Genomic DNA, 12,538 nt, shown 5'->3' with positions numbered 1-12,538 from the left:
CTGCCCCCTTATATTACGCTGCCTCCTCACCATCGCATTATCAATGACATGCCTTTAGCACAGCGGCAAGATTCTTGGATAATCCTACAGCTGCTTCTCCATCACATGCTCTCCGCCGCCATGCTTCCCACTTCGCCATTCGCGATAACCACCTTTACCGCCGCAACTACAGCGCAGATGGCCGCAAGTGGTTTCTAGTTATTCCCCGGCAGCTACGTTCCCAAATATGTGACTATTTCCACGCTGACCCACCATCCGGTCACACTCCTCTCCGGCTGCGTTAGTACTTGCTGACCATGTACACCTTCGTACTCAAGTACGTTCGCTCATGCCTCACCTGCCAACGTCGCAAGCCATCTCCTGAACGTTCTGCTGGAGAGTTTCTGCCATTTCCTGCCAACCATGTCCTTTTGACTGCGTCGGCATTGATTTGTACTGGCCGCTTCCCTACACTGCAGCCGACAACCGCTGGGCTATCGTAGCGGTTGATCATCTGACGAGATATGCACAAACCTCCACACTTCCATCTGCCACAGCTTCAGAAGTAGCTTCCTTCTTTTTACAGCGATTTGTTCTTCGCCACGGCGCACATCGACAGCTGCTCAGCGAGAGAGGACGCGTTTTCGTGAGTGGCGTTGTGAAAGCCTTGCTCACCAAGTGCAACATTATTTATATAACCACCTCCGCCTATCATCCCCAGACTAATGGCCTCATTATATATATTGTGAAAGAAGGTCAGGTCCCCAGACTAATGGCCTCATTATATATATTGTGAAAGAAGGCCAGGTCCAGAAAGTAAGGTCATAAAGGCAGGGCAAGGTATGCCGTGTCAGCATTTAATCTGATGCAGAAAACTCAAGCGCGTGCCTGAGCCGGCGCCGCGGGACGATGTTGATGGTATGTACAAGAGGAAGAAGAATATCATGGTATGTACAAATGAAAGAAGATCCGTGGAGGGCGCACACAATCTGCCCGGGTGGTCGAAGCGTCCAGCCTTGCCGCTCCTAACCAACCGCTGTACCGCGGCGCACAAACGGCTTCAAGCGATATATATGAACAATTTCAGTTCCACGGTGACGTCGGTCAGCTGGGGGATCGACAGGTGTGACTTGATAGTTTACTGGGGAAGTTTGGTTGATGATCTTGTAGGGACTAAGATAGCGTTGCTGAAATATATCACTAAGGCCAGCGGTGCGCAGTGGTGTATAGAGCAGTACTTCGTCACTAGGACGAAAATAGACCACGCGATGCTTTGAATCGTAGCGACTCTCGCGGTCTTGCTGGCACGCTTCTGTGTTGAGGCGGGCAAGATGATGGCATCTGGCCATACGGGATAAGAACTGGGCTGTTAATGATGCGGAGTAGTCGGGCGTAGAGAAGAAGGAAGTGTCGAGGATTGTAGTGGGAGGACGGCCGAAAACGAGGAAAAATGGGGAGTAACCGGTAGTACGCTGTGCTGCAGTGTTATAGGCGAAAGTGACGAATGGTAGAACAGTATTCCAATTTCGATGATCCGGTGTGATGTGCATGGATATCATATCCAATATGGTGCGATGAAATCGCTCAGTCAGCCCGTTAGTCTAGGGATTGTAGCTTGAGGTTGTCTTATGGAGGGTGGTTGACGCACGAAGAACTTCGGATAAGACTGTTGATAAGAAGGCCGTTCCGCGGTCACTTAGAAGCACCCGAGGAGCGCCATGACGCAGTACAATTGACCGCAAAAAGAAATTACCTACCTCTTCAGCGGAACCAGTCGGTACAGGGGCCGTCTCAGCATAGCGTGTAAGGTGGTCCACAGCTGTTATAATCCAATGATTACCCCAATCGGAGAGAGGTAGGGGACCATATAAGTCGATGACGACTACATTGAATGGCGTGGCGGGACATGGACGAGACTCTAGGAGGCCAGCAGGCGAAGACGTCGTCCGCTTACGACGCTGGCACAGGTGGCAGGAAGCAATGTATTTAGTGTTTAGGTCGGGAAGGCGAGGCAAGGTATGCCGTGTCAGCGTTTAATCTGACGGAGAAGACCCAAGCGCGTGCCGGAGCCGGTGCCGCGGGACGATGGTGATGGTATGTACAAGCATAAAAGAGGGAGAAGAATATCATGGTATGTACAAATGAAAGAAGTTCCGTTCAGGGCTCATAATATATATATATATAAAATGTAGTGTGGTAATTTTCGTCTTGTTAGCCACTGCCATGCATCACGTGCTGGCGCGCTCGAGGACGAAGAAGTTGGTCGCTGCCTTGCTGGTTCGCCACGCTTGACGCTCCGCTGCGAGTTCCTCCTGAGCGGCTACATCCATCTGAATAAACACACCCCTACAATTGGTGGAGGTGCTGGGTGCGTTCCCATCCACCCTGGAACTTAGAAGCCGCACGCTGACCTCTGCTTCCACCATGCCAGACGAGACCACCTCGACATCGGCGCCCCTACCAACCACGGTACTGTGTTCTGGCGTTCTACGGCAGCGTGATCCATGCCTCTTCAGTAGCACGGCTGACCAAGACGTCGACGACTGGTCGGCGTATGAACGTGTCAGCAGTTATAACAGATGGGACGACACAATTAAGCTAAGTAACGTAATCTTTTACCTGACCGACGTGGCGAACCTCTGGTTTCGCAACCATGAGGCAGACCTGCCATCTTGGTCCGCATTTAAGAAGAATTTTTCAGAAGTGTTTGGCCGTCCTGCAGTTCGCAAGCTCCGAGCAGAACAACGCTTGCGTGAGCGCACTCAGCATGCCGAAGAGTCATTCACAAGTTATATAGAGGACATCGGTGACCTGTGCAAACATGTCGACCCAGTAATGTCCGAAGCGGCTAAGATCGGACACATCTTGAAAGGTATCTCCGAGGGAGCGTGTCAGATGCTCTGGGTGAAAAATCCTGCCTCCGTCAGTGACGTGATTAAACTTTGCCAGAGCTACGACGAGCTTCGAAAGCAGCGCGCTTGTACCCGGCGGTCCGGTTTTAGAGACGACACCATTTCTACACTAGCACTGGGTGGTTCTACTTCATCCGAGGACAGCCCTTTGATTCAACAGATAAACGCCTTCGTTCGCGAAGAGGTCGCCCGCCAGCTATCCCTGGTCCCTCAATTACAAGACACTGGTCGCCTTGTTCCTGACATGGCTCCGTCTTTGGCCCCTACCATACGGCGTGCCGTGCAAGACCATATCGCTGATGTCCTTTCGCCCAGTTCCGTTCTCCCGCCCAGCCCAGTGCTGCCGACCAGCCCCGTGCCAGCGCAAGTAACGGCACCACTAACGTACGCCCAAGTTGCGGACAGGCCGCTAATGCCAACCGCACCTGTTTCCTACCAGGCCGCCCCTTCCAACCATCCTTCGCCATCGCCTGGGTCGGCGTTCCATGTCCCTATTCCAAGGGTACGCCAACGCCCTACAAACCCTTGGCGCACCGCAGACAGCCGGCCAATTTGCTACTCTTGTGGGCTGCCGGGCCATGTAGCCCGTCTTTGCCGCCAACGCCTTCCACCTTCTCGCCCTGACCCCTGGAACTACTCGTACGACGCCGACCAGCCCTCGCCGAGAACTCAACCCGGTTCCGAGTTCGTTCCTCGGGACAATCAAACGTATACCTCTCCCCGATCATCTTCCCCTCGTCGCCGTTCACCATCACCGCTTCCCCGACGTTCTACCGGCGCTGTTGAGGGCAACTAACAGTCGCAGTTCCCAGGGCAAGAACTGCGCTTGGTTCCAACTCTTCAAGTCCTCCGTCTTCTCCCGCAAACGTAATACAAGTGTTCGTCGACGGTGTCGCAATACTCGCTCTTGTTGACACGGGCGCTGCCGTATCCGTCATCAGTGAATCTCTTTGCCGTCGTCTTCGCAAGGTGACCACCGCACTACCCAACTTTTCGCTTCGCACCGCTTCATCCCAGCGCATTCATCCCTCAGCAGCGTGCACGGCCTGTGTTCTCATCGAAGACGTCTTATACACCATCGAGTTTATTGTACTGGCTGACTGCTCACACGACATCATCCTGGGCTACGATTTTCTTTCCACTCATCGTGCCGTTATTGGCTGCCCCCGCGCGGAAGTTGCCTTTTTTCCTGTGTGTGATACTGTCTTGTGCGACGTTCCTACCCGGTCTGTAAAACTCCTTGTCGCCAATGACACAGACATTCCTCCATTTTCTGCTGCCCGCGTTCCACTCTCCTGTGCAAGTGTTACTACTTCGACTGTCTTCTTCACACCGTCCGAGGCCGCTTCACGCCGTCCGTGCCTCCTGCTTCCATTTGCTGTTCTCAAGTTCGAAGAAGGTCTTAGTGCAATGTATGTATCGAATCCATTTTCGTGCCCATCCGTCCTGCTACGCGGCCAGTGTCTCGGTCGTATTGAAGAACTTGATCCTGCGCGTGTAAATACCTTTCCTCCCACGCCTACTTCATTAGACGTTAATGTTCTCAGCTCTTGCGATATAGCGACCGCTTCGACACCACCCGATGTTCTTCAACAGGCTATTGACGCAGATCTTCTACCTGCGCAACGCGATCAACTTTCTGCCCTTCTACAGAGCTTCACTTCTGCCTTCGACCTTCCTCACACTGCTCTGGGTCGCACGTCTGTCGTTACGCACACAATCGACACTGGTACAAACGCACCTTTACGACAGCGTCCTTATCGCGTGTCGGCCTCTGAGCGCCAAGTCATTGCTGATAATGTGGATGATATGCTTCGCCGGGGCGTCATACAGCTATCAAACAGTCCATGGGCTTCTCCGGTTGTTTTGGTCACCAAGAAAGATGGTTCCATCCGGTTTTGCGCCGATTACCGTAGGCTAAACAAGATCACGCGTAAAGACGTCTATCCTCTGCCACGAATCGATGACGCCTTGGACTGTTTACAGGGAGCCGAGTATTTCTCCTCTTTGGATTTACGCTCTGGCTACTGGCAGGTGCCGATGGCTGACGATGACCACTCGAAAACTGCCTTTATAACACCTGATGGCTTATACGAGTTCAACGTTATGCCCTTTGGCCTTTGCAATGCCCCGGCTACTTTCGAGCGCCTGATGGACACTGTTCTTCGTGGACTCAAGTGGCAGACCTGTCTTTGTTATCTGGACGACATCGTAGTTTTTTCTACCGATTTTTCTTCTCACCATCTCCGCCTAAAGGATGTCCTCACGTGTCTCGCCGGCGCTGGGCTTCAGTTGAATTTGAAGAAGTGCCACTTTGCCGCTCGAAAACTCACTATTTTAGGCCACGTAGTTTCTAAGGACGGCATTCTTCCCGACCCCACCAAACTTCGCGCAGTTGCAGAGTCTCCGAAGTCAACCTCCCTGAAGCAGCTTCGGAGCTTTATCGGCCTCTGCTCCCACTTTCGACGTTTCATCTTGAACTTCGCCTCTATCATTACTCCTCTGACCCAGCTCCTTGCCGGCAGCTCCAACCTTTCAGCCTGGACTCCGGCCTGCGATAAAGCATTCGACACTTTACGCCGCCTTTTGGTTTCGCCTCGCATTCTACGCCACTTTGATCCGACTGCGCCTACGGAGATTCACACTGACGCCAGCGGTATTGGGCTTGGAGCCGTCCTTACCCAACGTAAGCCTGGTTACAGCGAGTATGTTGTGGCATACGCCAGCCGAACATTGACGAAAGCAGAGTCCAACTATTCAGTCACAGAAAGGGAATGTTTGGCCATTATTTGGGCCATCGGTAAATTTCGTCCCTATGTGTATGGCCGACCGTTTTATGCTGTGACCGATCACCACGCTTTGTGCTGGCTGGCCTCTCTGAAAGACCCATCCGGTCGCCTTGCTCGCTGAGCTCTCCGTCTCCAGGAGTATGACATCCATGTCATTTATCGATCAGGTCTGAAGCATACGGACGCGGATGCTCTTTCCCGCTCGCCATTGCCTAGTGATACCTCGTCTGAGCACGTCTGTGCTTACGATTTGTCGACTCTTTCCACTGTCGACGTGGTTACCGAGCAACGAAATGACCCGTGGATCAGTGCACTTTTGCATTTTCTTTCAAGTCCTACTCCCGGTCATTCATCCATGGCGCTCGTCCGACAAGCTCACCACTTCTCCATTCGTGACGGTCTTCTCTATCGCCGCAATTATTTGCTTGATGGACGGAAGTGGCTTCTAGTCATCCCGCGTCATCTCCGCGCCGACATTTGTGCTGCGTACCATGGTGACCCACAGTGTGCCCACGGTGCCGTATTGAAAACCTACACGCGCCTACGTCTGCGATTATATTGGCGTGGAATGTACCGCTTTGTACGACGTTTTGTGCGCGCTTGCGAATCTTGCCAACGCCGAAAAACTCCACAGAAGTCCCCTGTTTCGTTGCAGCCGTTACCCTGCCCTGCTCGTCCGTTTGATCGCGTTGGCATAGATCTCTATGGCCCTCATCCTACTACTTCCACTGGAAACCGGTGGATTATCGTGGCAGTAGACCATCTTACTCCCTACACTGAAACATCACCGTTACCCTCTGCCTCCGCTAGAGACGTTGCTTTGTTCCTTCTCAACAACTTGATTCTTCGCCACGGAACTCCGAAGGAACTGCTCAGTGACCGCGGACGCGTTTTCTTGTCCGAAGCTCTTGAGGCACTGCTGAAAGAATGCCGCATCATTTACTGCACCGCAACTTCTTACCACCCTGAGACGAATGGCCTGACCGAGCGCTTCAATCGTACTTTGAGTGACATGCTGGCAATGTACGTCAACGACGCTCATTCCAACTGGGACCAAGTTCTTACCTTCGTAACCTACGCGTACAATACTGCGATACAGACCACCACTGGATTCTCTCCCTTCTTTCTTCTTTACGGACGCGAGCCAACCTGTACAATGGACGCGCTCTTTCCCTACCGCCCTGATGTCTCTGAATCGACGCCACTCTCGGACGCCGCCCAGTACGCAGAAGAATGCCGTCATCTCGCCCGTTCGCTTACAACAGAAAACCAATGGAAACAAAAACACCACCGCGACACCGCCGAGCCTTCTACATATGCACCTAACTGCCTGGTATGGCTCTGGGTCCCTGCCACAACCACCGGCCTTTCAAAGAAGCTTCTTGCTCGATATCATGGTCCATACCGAGTCCTCCAACAAACATCTCCTGTCAACTACGTAGTTGAGCCTGTTACGCCCTCTGCGGACCTACGCCGCCGTGGACGCGAAACAGTTCTTGTCAACCGAATCAAGCCATACTACGATCCGTCTGTTCTGTCGGCTCCATAAGTCGCCAGGATGGCTCCTTCTCTACCCGGGGGGGAAATGTAGTGTGGTAATTTTCGTCTTAGCCACTGCCATGCATCGCGTGCTGGCGCGCTCGAGGACGAAGAAGTTGGTCGCTGCCTTGCTGGTTCGCCAAGCCTGACACTCCGCTGCGAGTTTCTCCTGAGCGGCTATATCCATCTGAATAAACACACCCCTACAATTGGTGGAGGTGCTGGGTGCGTTCCCATCCACCCTGGAACTTAGAAGCCGCACGGTGACCACTGCTTCCACCATGCCAGACGAGACCACCTCGACATCGGCGCCCCTACCAACCACCGTACTGTGTTCTGGCGTTCTACGGCAGCGTGATCCATGCCTCTTCAGTGGCACGGCTGACCAGGACGTCGACGACTGGTAATCAGCGTATGAACGTGTCAGAAGTTATAACAGATGGGACGACGCTATTAAGCTAAGTAACGTAATCTTTTACCTGACCGACGTGGCGAACCTCTGGTTTCGCAACCATGAGGCAGACCTGCCATCTTGGTCTGCATTTAAGAAGAATTTTTCGGAAGTGTTTGGCCGTCCTGCAGTTTCCAAACTCCGAGCAGAACAACGCTTGCGTGAGCGCACACTGCATGCCGAAGAGTCATTCACAAGTTATATAGCGGACATCGTTGACCTGTGCAAACGTGTCGACCCAGTAATGTCCGAAGCGGCTAAGATCGGACACATCTTGAAAGGTATCTCCGAGGACGCGTGTCAGATGCTCTGGCTGAACGGCTGAAGAGTAACGGCTGCAACAAAACAGGGGACTTCTGTGGAGCTTTTCTGCGTTGACAAGATTTGCAAGCGCGCACAAAATATCGTACAAAACGGTACATTCCACACCAAATAAATCACACACGTAGGCGCGTGTAGGTTTTCAATATGCCACCGTGGGCACGCTGTGGGTCACCATGGTACGCCGCACTAATGTCGACTCCTATATGTGCGGGATGAGTAGAAGCCACTTCCGTTTATCAAGCAAATAATTGCGGTGATAGAGAAGTCCGTCACGAATGGAGAAGTGGTGCGCTTGCCGAGCGAGCGCTTTGGATGAACGACCGGGAGTAGGAATTCAAAGAAAATGTAAAAGTTCACTGATCCACTGGTCATTCCGCTGCTCGGTAACCATGTCGGCAGTGGAAAGAGTCGACAAATGGTAACAACAGACATGCTCAGACGAGGTATCACTAGGCAATGGCGAGCGGGAAAGAGCATCCGCGTCCGTATGCTTCAGATCTGATTGATAAATGACATGGATGCCATACTCCTGGAGACGGAGAGCTCAGCGAGCAAGGCGACCGGATGGGTCTTTCAGAGAAGCCAGCCAGTACAAAGCGTGGTGATCGGTCACAACATAAAACGGTTGGCCATACACACAGGGACGAAATTTTCCGATGGCCAAAATTTATGGCCCAGCATTCCCTTTCTGTGACTGAATAATCTGACTCTGCTTTCGTCAATGTTCAGCTGGCGTATTCCACAACATACTCGCTGTAACCAGGCTTACGTTGGGTAAGGACCGCACCAATTGCCCAATACCGCTGGCGTCAGTGTGAATCTCCGTAGGCGAAGACGGATCAAAGTGGCGTAGAATGGGAGGCGAAACCAAAAGGCGGCGTAAAGTGTCGAATGCTTTATCGCAGGCCGGAGTCCAGGCTGAAAGGTCGGAGCTGCCGGCAAGGAGCTGGGTCAGAGGAGCGATGATAGAGGCGAAGTTCAAGATGAAACGTCGAAAGTAGGAGCAGAGGCCGATAAAGCTCCGGAGCTGCTTCAGGGTGGCTTGCTTCGCAAACTCTGCAACTACGCGAAGTTTGGTGGGGTCGGGGAGGATGCCGTCCGTAGAGACTATGTGTCCTAAAATTGTGAGTTTTCGAGCGGCAAAGTGGCACTTCCTCAAATTCAACTGAAGCCCAGTGTCTGCGAGACACGTGAGGACATGCTTTAGGCGGAGATGGTGAGAAGAAAAGTCGGTAGAAAAAACAACGATGTCACCCAGATAACAAAGACAGGTCTGCCATTTGAGTCCAGAAAGAACAGTGTCCATCAGGCGCTCGAATGTAGCCGGGACATTGCAAAGGCCAAAGGGCATAATGTTGAGCGCGTATAAGGCATCAGGTGTTATAACGGCAGTTTTCGAGCGGTCATCGTCCGCCATTGGCACCTGCCAATAGCCAGAGCGCAAATCCAAAGAGGAGAAATACTCGGCTCCCTGTAAACATTCCAAGATGTCGTCGATTCGTGGCAGAGGATAGACGTCTTTGCACGTGATCTTGTTTAGCCTACGGTAATCGACGCAAACCCGGATGGAACCATCTCTCTTGGTGACCAAAACAACCGCAGAATCACATGCACTGTTTGATGGCTGTATGATCGCCCCGGCGAAGCATATCGTGCACGTTATCAGCAATGACTTGGCGCTCAGAGGCCGACGCGCGATAAGGACGCTGTCGTAAAGGTGCGTTTGTACCAGTGTCGATTGTGTGCGTAACGACAGGCGTGCGACCCAGAGCAGTATGAGGAAGGTCGAAGGCAGAAGTGAAGCTCCGTAGAAGGGCAGAGAGTTGATCGAGTTGCGCGGGTGGAAGATCGGCGTCAATAGCTTGTTGAAGATCATCGGGTAGTGTCGAAGCGGTCGCTATATTGCAAGAGCTGATAGCATTAACGTCTAATGAAGTAGGCGTGGCAGGAAAAGTATTTATACGCGCGGGATCAAGTTCTTCAATACGACCGAGACACTCGTGATAACCTTCTTTTACGACGGATGGGCACGAAAATGGATTCGATACATACATCGCACTAAGACCTTCTTCGAACTTGAGAACAGCAAATGGAAGCAGGAGGCGCGGATGGTGTGAAGCGGCATCAGACGATGTGAAGGAGACAGTCGAAGTAGTAACACTTTCACAGGAGTGTGGAACGAGCTAGGACAGCAGAAAATGGAGGAATGTCTGTGTCATTGGCGACAAGGAGTTTTGCAGATCGGGTAGGGACGTCACACAAGACAGTATCACACACAGGAAAAAAGGCAACTTCCGCGCGGGCGCAGTCAATAACGGCACGATGAGTGGAAAGGAAATCGTAGCCCAGGATGATGTCGTCTGAGCAGTGAGCCAGTACAATAAACTCGATGATGTATAAGACGTCTTGGATGAGAACACGGGCCGTGCATGCTGCTGAGGAAGGAATGCGCTGGGATGGAGCGGTGCGAAGCGAAAAGTCGGGTAGTGCGGTGGTCGCCTTGCGAAGACGATGGCAATGAGATTCACTGATGACGGATACGGCAGCGCCTGTGTCAATAAGAGCGAGTATTGCGACAATATCGACGAACACTTGTATTACGTTAGCAGGAGAAGGCGGAGGACTTGAAGAGTTCGAACCAAGCGCAGTTCTTGCCCCGGGAACTGCGACTGTTAGTTTGGGAAGCGGTGACGGTGAACGGCGACGAGGGGAAGATGATCGGCGAGAGGTATACGTTTGATTGTCCCGAGATTGTATACGAGAGATTGTCCCGAAAGTCGGAACCGGGTTGAGTTCTCGGCGAGGGCTGGTCGACGTCGTACGAGTAGTTCCAGGGGTCAGGGCGAGAAGGTGTAAGGCGTTGACGGCAAAGACGAGCAACATTGCCCGGTTGCCCGCAAGAGTAGCAGATTGGCCGGTTGTCCGCGGTGCACCAAGGGTTCGTAGGGTGTTGGCGTACCCTTCGAATAGGGACATGGAACGCAGACCCAGGCAAAGGCGAAGGATGGTTGGAAGGGGCGGCCTGGTAGGAAAGAGGTGCGGTTGGCATTAGCGGCCTGGCTGTAACTTGGGCGTACATCAATGATGCCGTTACTTGCGCCTGCACAGGGCTGGGCGGCAGCACGGGGCCGGGCGGAAGGACATCAGCGATATGTTCTTGCACGACACACCGTATGATAAGGGCCAAGGATAGAGCCATGTGAGGAACAAGGCGACCAGTGTCGTGTAATTGAGGGACCAGGGATAGCTGGTCGAACATTTCTGCAAAATTCTACTTAAATGCAGACCAAGATAGCAGGTCTGCTTCATGGTTGTGAAAACAGAGGTTCGCCACGTCGGTCAGGTAAACGATTACGTTACTTAGTTTCATAGTGTCGTCCCATCTGTTGTAACTGCTGATACGTTCATACGCCGACAACCAGTCGTCGATGTCTTGGTCAACCGTGACACTGAAGAGGCATAGATCACGCTGCCGTAGAACGCCAGAATTCAGTACCGTGGTTGGTATGGGCGGCGATGTCGAGGTGGTCTCGTCCGGTATGGTGGAAGCGGAGGCCAATGTGCGGCTTCTGAGTTCTAGGGTGGATGGGAACGTACCCTGCACCTCCTGCACCAATTGTAGGGGTGTGTTTATTCAGATGGATATAGCCGCTAAGGAGGAACTTGCAGCGGAGCGTCATGCATGGTGAATTAGCAAGCCAGCGACCAACTTCTTCGTCCTCGAGCGCGCCAGCACGCGATGCATGGCAGTGGCTATGAAGACGATTACCACACTACAATATATATATATATATATATATATATATATATATATATATATATATATATATATATATATATATTCTGAGCTCTCCACGGATCTTTCATTTGTACATACCATGATATTCTTCCTCTTGTACATACCATTATCATCGTCCCGCGGCGCCGGCTCCGGCACGCGCTTGGGTTTTGTCCATCGGAATAAACGCCAGACACGGCATCCCTTGCCTTGCCATCTCGACCTCGCCTTCTTCCACAAGTGGTGGAGGTGAGACTTGATCCCGTTGCTGTTTTGTGCCCTGCCTCTCGCTGGAGCTACGTACCAGTCGCTGTTTACCGCCTGCCACCATCGTTATGTCTACCGAGAGTACCCACGAATCGACAGGACCCTCTACCTCGGCTGCACCACCCCCTCTGACTGTGGCCACACGACAACGCAACCCGCCGCTGTTTGCTGGTCGTCGCGATGAAGACGTCGATGACTGGCTGGACACCTATGAACGCTGCAGTAACTACAACCGGTGGGACGATGCCCTAAAATTTCTGAATGTTTCTTTCTACCTCATTGAGGTCGCCAGAACCTGGTTTATTACGCGAGAACCTCCCACCACTAACTGGACCACATTCAAGCAGCAGTTCCGCCAATATTTTGCGAACCCAGCAGTTCGGACTGAGGTCGCGAAAAACAAGATCGCCTCTCGCCTCCAAGGTCCCGATGAGTCGTACGCGTCTTACATAGAGGCCATACTTGCACTTTGCCGGCGTATTAGTCCCACCATGCCGGA

Source organism: Amblyomma maculatum, unplaced genomic scaffold, assembly GCF_055883805.1.
Source record: "Amblyomma maculatum isolate TAMU_Amacu unplaced genomic scaffold, ASM5588380v1 scaffold_39, whole genome shotgun sequence".
Lineage (NCBI taxonomy): Eukaryota > Metazoa > Arthropoda > Arachnida > Ixodida > Ixodidae > Amblyomma > Amblyomma maculatum.
Note: the sequence above shows the minus strand (reverse complement) of the source record.